Source organism: Vulpes vulpes, chromosome 14 (genome assembly GCF_048418805.1).
Source record: "Vulpes vulpes isolate BD-2025 chromosome 14, VulVul3, whole genome shotgun sequence".
Taxonomy (NCBI): Eukaryota; Metazoa; Chordata; class Mammalia; order Carnivora; family Canidae; genus Vulpes; species Vulpes vulpes.
In genome coordinates this window covers 35,282,732-35,289,308 of record NC_132793.1, presented here as the reverse complement: position 1 = coordinate 35,289,308, position 6,577 = coordinate 35,282,732, and the positions used below count along the sequence as shown (strand labels likewise).

Here is a 6,577-nt window from a genome sequence, read left to right as displayed (position 1 = left end):
ATAGGGGGTGTTCTCTAGATTCTTGTCACTTAGCCCGCACAGGGGACCAGTGGCAACAACATCACCTGGAGGCTTATTTAGCTTGCAGAATCTGAGGCACCTGGGCAGACCCACGACTACGAATATGCCTTTTAATGCTCCGGCACATTGAAGTTTGGGAAGCCAGGTCCAGGTGGTAGCAAGGCGGTTAGCGGAAGGATCTGCCTCTCGGCCCCGCCTCCTCCCCCTCGGCTCTCCCCCCGGGTAAGGCGCAGCCCGCATTGGTCCTGCACAGATTTCTGCGAACCTGGAGCGCGCGTGGAGGGGCCGTGCGGGAGCTGCGTTGGCGCGGGCGGCGGCGAGGGCTGCGTTCCCCGGCTCGGGGCTCCGCGGCGTGGAGACCCTCCCCGTCCCCTCCCCTCCCCCAGCCCCCCGCAGCTGCCGCTGCCGCTGCCTGCCTCCCGCCGGCTGCCGCGAAAACCCGGAGCAGCTGCGTGCGCTCGTGGAAAGTCCTCCGAGGGGCGAAGCCGGGCAGCTGGGCATGCTCAGTAGCTGGCGAGGCTTGGGTGGAGAGTAGGGAGCCGCGGCTCTGCCTGTCCCCCTCCCTCTGGCCCGCGCCTCCTTGCCCCTAGCCGGCCCGTAGTAGTTGCCCGGCGTGGCTCGCGGGGACCGGGAACATGGCGCTGCGGGCGATGTAGCGGCGGCGGAGGGGGAGCGGAGAGGGCGCCGCCAGGTAGGCGGGCGGGACGCGGCGCGGGGGGGGCGCTGGCGGGGATGCGCGCGGCCGGGACCGGGCATCGCGCTCCCCCGCGGAGGCTGCGGAGCGGGCGTCTGACAGCGCGCGGTTGTGCACCGCCTGGGAGACGCCGGGGCTGGACCGGCGGGCTGCGGGGAGGGATGGGGACCGCCCCCCCCCCCGTCGCTGCTCCCCAGCCTGGGCTCTCCGCGGGTCAAATAAAGGATGGGTCCTTTATACGGGGTGACAGGGCGTGGGGGCACCCCTGGCTGCCAGCCCTGGGACTGTGCCGGCCCCCGGACCGCTGGCCAGCGCCGCACCGGCTCTTTGTGTGCACGGCCGCGCTCGCCCGGGGCGCCAGGGTGCCTGCTTCGCCCCGGCAGTGTGGCACGTATTGCCAGGGCACGGTTTCCCTGTGGGTTTGTCTCTTGGCAGGTGTGGACTGGAAGATGCGCTAGCGGAGCCTTCATGGGGCTGTGTTCTCCTTTGTTACTTGCCTTGGTGCGTGTGTATACGTGTGCGCGCGTGTGCGCGTGGCGGGTGGCGGGTGGCGGTGGGGAGAGAACTTCTCCTGGGCACGGGCGTGGGCAGAGCGTGGAGGAGGATCTGGGTCCCAAACTCTGGTCAAAATCGCGTGTGATGTTGGCCTCCCGGAGGGTAAACTTGAAAAGTCCAGAAATCGTCTGTGCCCCGTTTGGAGGAGAAGCGTGTTTGCCCTCCCGGAACCCGTGTGTGTGTGGCTGGAGCTTGAACCATGGGACGCCAGTTAATTCAACATTAGGTATCGGTTAAGGGAATTTGAAGCATTGGGGCTGTCTGTGGTGGGTGGTGGTTGTTGTTGTTTGTTTTGGGGTCAAATTAATAAATAGAGAAGTTGGCAGTGAGCCAGAGGAAAGTGCCATCCTTAATAGCTGGTGACAGGTTGGAAGGCTAAATACACTTTTGGGGAAATTGAGAAACCTGGCATTGCACAAGGTTCGACCAAGAAATAGCCATTGGCTCACAGGTAACTCAGAATACCCGAGCACATCCCATTTTTCTTCTGGGGTTTGACGGTATGTACACACAATCTCTCTCACCTGAGTCCAGATGGACAAGACAGTCTAGAAAAGCCCCTCCTACACTAGAATTTTATGAAACTTGACACCCCAGAATAACAACTCTGCCACCTTATATTTCTATATCTGTTACATTCAGCAGCACAACTCACTGAGTTAGGGAGGGAAGGTAAATTTAGAATGTGCTTTTATTTTTTACTTCATAATTTAAAGGATGGACATCTGTGACTATGAAGGTTTGAGACACTTTCCTCCATACTTAGAGTATTTATTCACATGGCCTCCTAAGGTGGCAAGAATGAGTCAGTATCATCAAAATGAAATGGGGAGTGCTTGAGGAAAATGAATTTTAGTAAACGAAAGCCATAAATGTCTAATCTGATGGTAATACCTTGACTTGGAATACATATGTGCAAAGCAGAAGCACTGCTAATGGAAGCAATAGAGTTGATGGCAAGTTTATTGATAGCATTGATCTTAGAATAAGATTTTTGTGTTCCTCTGGGAATGGGTAAAGATCGATTATACTAGGTGCCTGCAACTCGGTATTTTGTTAATAAATGTGAATTTTAGTTGCAGGCATTGAAAACAGTTTGGCAGCTCCTCTCCTTTGTCAGAGTTTGCTTCAATGCTGCAGGTGTACGAGGCAGGTGTTCTGGGACGTGGTATCCTCTTGGTGATGAGACAGCTGAGTTTGGGCTCTGACTTCTCCGTTCTTAGCTTTGTGATCTTGGGCAAGCTATTTAACTTTATAGAGCCTCCGTTTCTCCCATGTAAAACAACCCCGGGAATAGAGAGACTTGCCTAAATGGCCGGGTGTGTGGATTATTCATAATAGAAACCACCAGGAAAATGGTGGTGGCCATTAGAAGAGGAAGGGAAATGGTATTTATTGAACCTCTACTGTGTGCCCTGTGTTCTGTTACGCCCAAACAAGTAATCTAACTCTCTAAGCCCAATTAGTTTCCTAGGGCTGCTGTAAGAAATTGTCAAAAACCAGGTGGCTAAAAACAAAATTTGTTCTCTCCCGGTTCTGGAGGCTTGATCTCCTTAATCAAGGTGTAGACAAGGCCATGCTCCCCCTGAGGCCTCTAGGGAAGAATCCTTTTTTGCCGTTTTCAGCCTGTGGTGGCCCCAGGTGTTCCTTGGTTTGTGGCAACTTCTCTCCAGTTTCTGCCTCCATCTTCACATGGCAAAGTTCCCTTCTTAAAAGGACACCATTCCTATGAATTTAGGGTGCATTGTAATCTAGTATGGCCTCAACTTGATTATATCTGCAAAAATCCTATTTCCAAATAAGGTCACATTTATAGGTTTTGGTTAGGCATGAATTTTTGGAGGACACTATTTAGTCCAGTGCATCAACATCTCTGTGATCTGTATTTCATGACATGATAATTTCAGCATATGAATAGAAGGTCAAGATGGAGTATTATGGGTTGTGGAAAGACTTTAAAGGTTATTGAATCCAGCTAACATGTATGGGGTTTCCCATCCTGGTAGGGAAGAGCAGCATTCGAAGGTACCAGACAAATGTCACTTATCTGGACATCCCCCAGATGACCCAGGATCTCAGTCTCCTATAGGCTACCTAACCTGACACACCCTGTCCCAAATGTGTTCATTAATGTTGCCTCCTCCCTTTTTGCTACGCCACCAACACAATGCAAACAAATAACAGAAGATCAAATTGAACAAGAAAAATGACAGGAGAAACAAGAACATCCCAATCTGAACACCTTTCTGATCTTTCTAATCTTGGTAAATGGCACCACTGTTCATGGAATTGCTTTTACCAGAGACTCGAGAATCGTCTTTGACACCTTCATTTCCTGTGCCCTCTATATCCCAAATCATCACAAAGTTACATAAACTTTGTCTTCTACATGTATATATCTTGATAAATTCTTCTTTCAATCCCTACCACCACACGATCAAACCTCAGGTCATCATCTCTCCCCTGGATCACTAGTGTAACTTTCCAGCAAGATCCGGAGCTCCTTGCTTGGCACCTCCAATCATTCTTCTAGAGCAGATAAGATCATGTCAATTCCTTGCATAAAATACATTCACATACCTGGGACAGGTTCCAGAGACTGTCTGAGTCTTGGGTACTTGGCCAGACTTATGTTAGTCACACCCTCTTGCTGCTGTTAACATGGTCTCCTGTCTGTTGAGTATCACAAGCACTTCCCCTATACTTTTTCAGTACAAACTATATTCATCCTTTGGGCACCCTTGCTCTCCTTTTCCCAGCAGCCTCATTCTCCTTATCGCCTTTCTAATTTGCTTCTATAGCACTCACCTTAATTTGCAATTTCCTATTTATTTGTTTGGCTATTTGTTAAATGTCTGTAAACTGATGGCCATTTTTTTTTTGTGTCTTGCATGTAGAAGATGCTCAATAATGGCAAATGAGTGAAGGAATGAATACTCTTACAGCATTTTTCTGTGCCAACTTAAAGATCTGATTTTTTAGAAACTTTTTTTTTTTTTTACTAACTTGTATAAAAAGAGCAACTCATTCTGACTTCAAAAAAGGAGTATTCTTGGCTTTAACAAGTGCATCTTCTAAGAATTGGTTTTAAGCAAGCAGTTAAGAATTGAGTCAAAATATTTTCTGGCAACTGAGGTTTTTGTAAAAACCCATCAGTCAGTCAACAAACATTTCACACGTGTATATTGGACTTTTATACTTGCATGCTAGGCCTTAGGGGGACAATGGAGAGCTAGACTTTTAGCCTTCCAGAGATTAATCATAAATAATAATGTGTAATAATAACATTATTTATTGAGCTGTTACATTCCAGCTTCTCCTCAGTCCCTACCTATCCCTACTCATTCATTACTAGATAGTCCTCCAATCTCTCCCAGTAACACAGAACCCAAATCAGATGCTCAATAAATACTTCATGAATTAATAATTAGTAGATACTATTATCCTGATCTTTTAAAATAGGAGACTTAAGCTTATCTGTGGAAGAAAGGAATCTGCTCATATACAGAAGAGCATGCAGTTGTTTTTTTTTTTTAATATATCCAGGTGGGCTCTGTTCTACTTTTAAAATCATCCTGCCTATTGTCTCTGGGGTTACAATAAGAGACAAATTGCTCTTTACACAAGAGCAAGTTCCTGGTGTGTTTCTTTGTCTTTCATAGTTGTCACAATTCTTAATCAGCAGCTGAATTGTTTTTGACCTGTTTAATCCAAGTGAGAAGTGACTGAATGTCTCCTTCAGAGCATTTTTGGGTAGTTTTGAAAACAAGACTGAGTACCCTGGAGAAAAGAATGTGGCTCAGCGCAGGAATACAGGGTTACATTTTGAATTTCTGGGATGGCCTCAATTTCATGTAATTTTATTTCATGAAAAGTGCTTTTTTAAAGTAAATAACAACATTTAATGAGTATCTTTAACTTTTCACCTAAGTAACAAAAAATGTGTCTTGATTTTGTTTAAAAGTGATACACAACCAAGTCATCTAAAACCTGAAGGAACTAGGAGCTATTTCAGTAAGATGGTTGGGTATAAACTACATGTTGAAACATCAGTGGCTACCCCCCAAAATGCCTGTTTTCACCAACTACAAAATACAATAGGAAGTGATTTTGCTTATAAATCCCACAAAAATATAAATTCAAGAAAAATAGAAAGTGTATGTAAAATACTTGGGGATAATAAGAAACATCTAAAGACTTGTTTAGAAAGCTGTAAAATTTTACTCAAACACATAAAATAAGAAATGAACAAATGAAAACATACTATTCTTGGAGTAGAAAAATATTATGAAATAGTTATTTTTCCACAATCAATCATAGAGTTTTATTGCTTTGGGAGTTGGGAAAACTTGACAAAATGGTTCTAACATCAACCCACAAGAATTATAGGACTATAGTCAAGAAAATTGTGCTAAAGAATATATATGTGGTGGCGGCAGGTTGCCCTCACAGAAATAAAAATCTGGTCATCGAACTATATTATAGCAGTGTAGTACTGGTGTGAGAATCAATAGATAGCTCACCGGAATGGAGTAGCCTGGAGACAGGCTCAGGTAGTTTGGGGAAACAGAAGTGTGATGGATAAAGCATTTTGATACAGAAGTATTAGACAAAACCAAGGCACTACACCAAGTATGTAGAAAACCTGCAACTAGGAACCTCTGTTTACACTAGTCACCAGACTGAATTCCAAATACATTGGGAAGTTTATCTGCCAGGTGAGACACAAAGCTAGAAGAAAATCTTTGACAATTAATGCAAAGAATCAGAGCAAAAGATAGCCTTGAATATATTTTAGACTTCGTATGCAAAAATATACAGTTTAAGGCAGAAAATAATCATGGAGAAAAATACTGACAGCAAGCATGACAGAACAGTTAATAGAATAATTGCACTGAAGAATTCTTGCGTATCAGTAAATAGAAAATAACACCCAATAGAATTGTCCAATTATCTGAATAAATGATTTGAAAGGATGAAATAAAAAGGCTAATACACATATTTAGTACTCTTACTATTAACCACAGAAATGCAAATTAAAACAAAAATGAGATGCCATGTCTCATGTATTAAACAACATATATGTCTGTGTGTGTATATGTATGTTTATATACATCTGTATATGTATCAATACAAATACTCAGTACCAGCAGGGATGCAATGAGAAGGACATTTTCATCACTGTCAGTGGGAGAATAACATGGTACAACGTTCCTGGAGGACAGTTTTAAAAGCTTTTGACAACTATTTTCAAAGTTCAAATTATTTGGCACAGTCATTTCTCTGGATGTTAATTTTAGTTTTTGC

General features: G+C 44.7%; 1 protein-coding gene across 2 annotated transcripts in view; it reads left to right on the top strand.

The window, feature by feature from the left end:
- Positions 1 to 232: 232 nt before the first annotated feature.
- PAK5 (p21 (RAC1) activated kinase 5) overlaps positions 233 to 6,577 on the top strand; it is a 276,521-nt gene continuing 270,176 nt past the window's right edge. Inside the window, exon 1 of one of the 2 annotated variants that reach the window (XM_026012284.2) lies at positions 233 to 712. The gene's annotated coding sequence lies outside the window, so the exon portion shown is untranslated. The remainder of the gene's footprint in view (positions 713 to 6,577) is intronic. The other variant, XM_072736385.1, reaches the window with a different exon arrangement.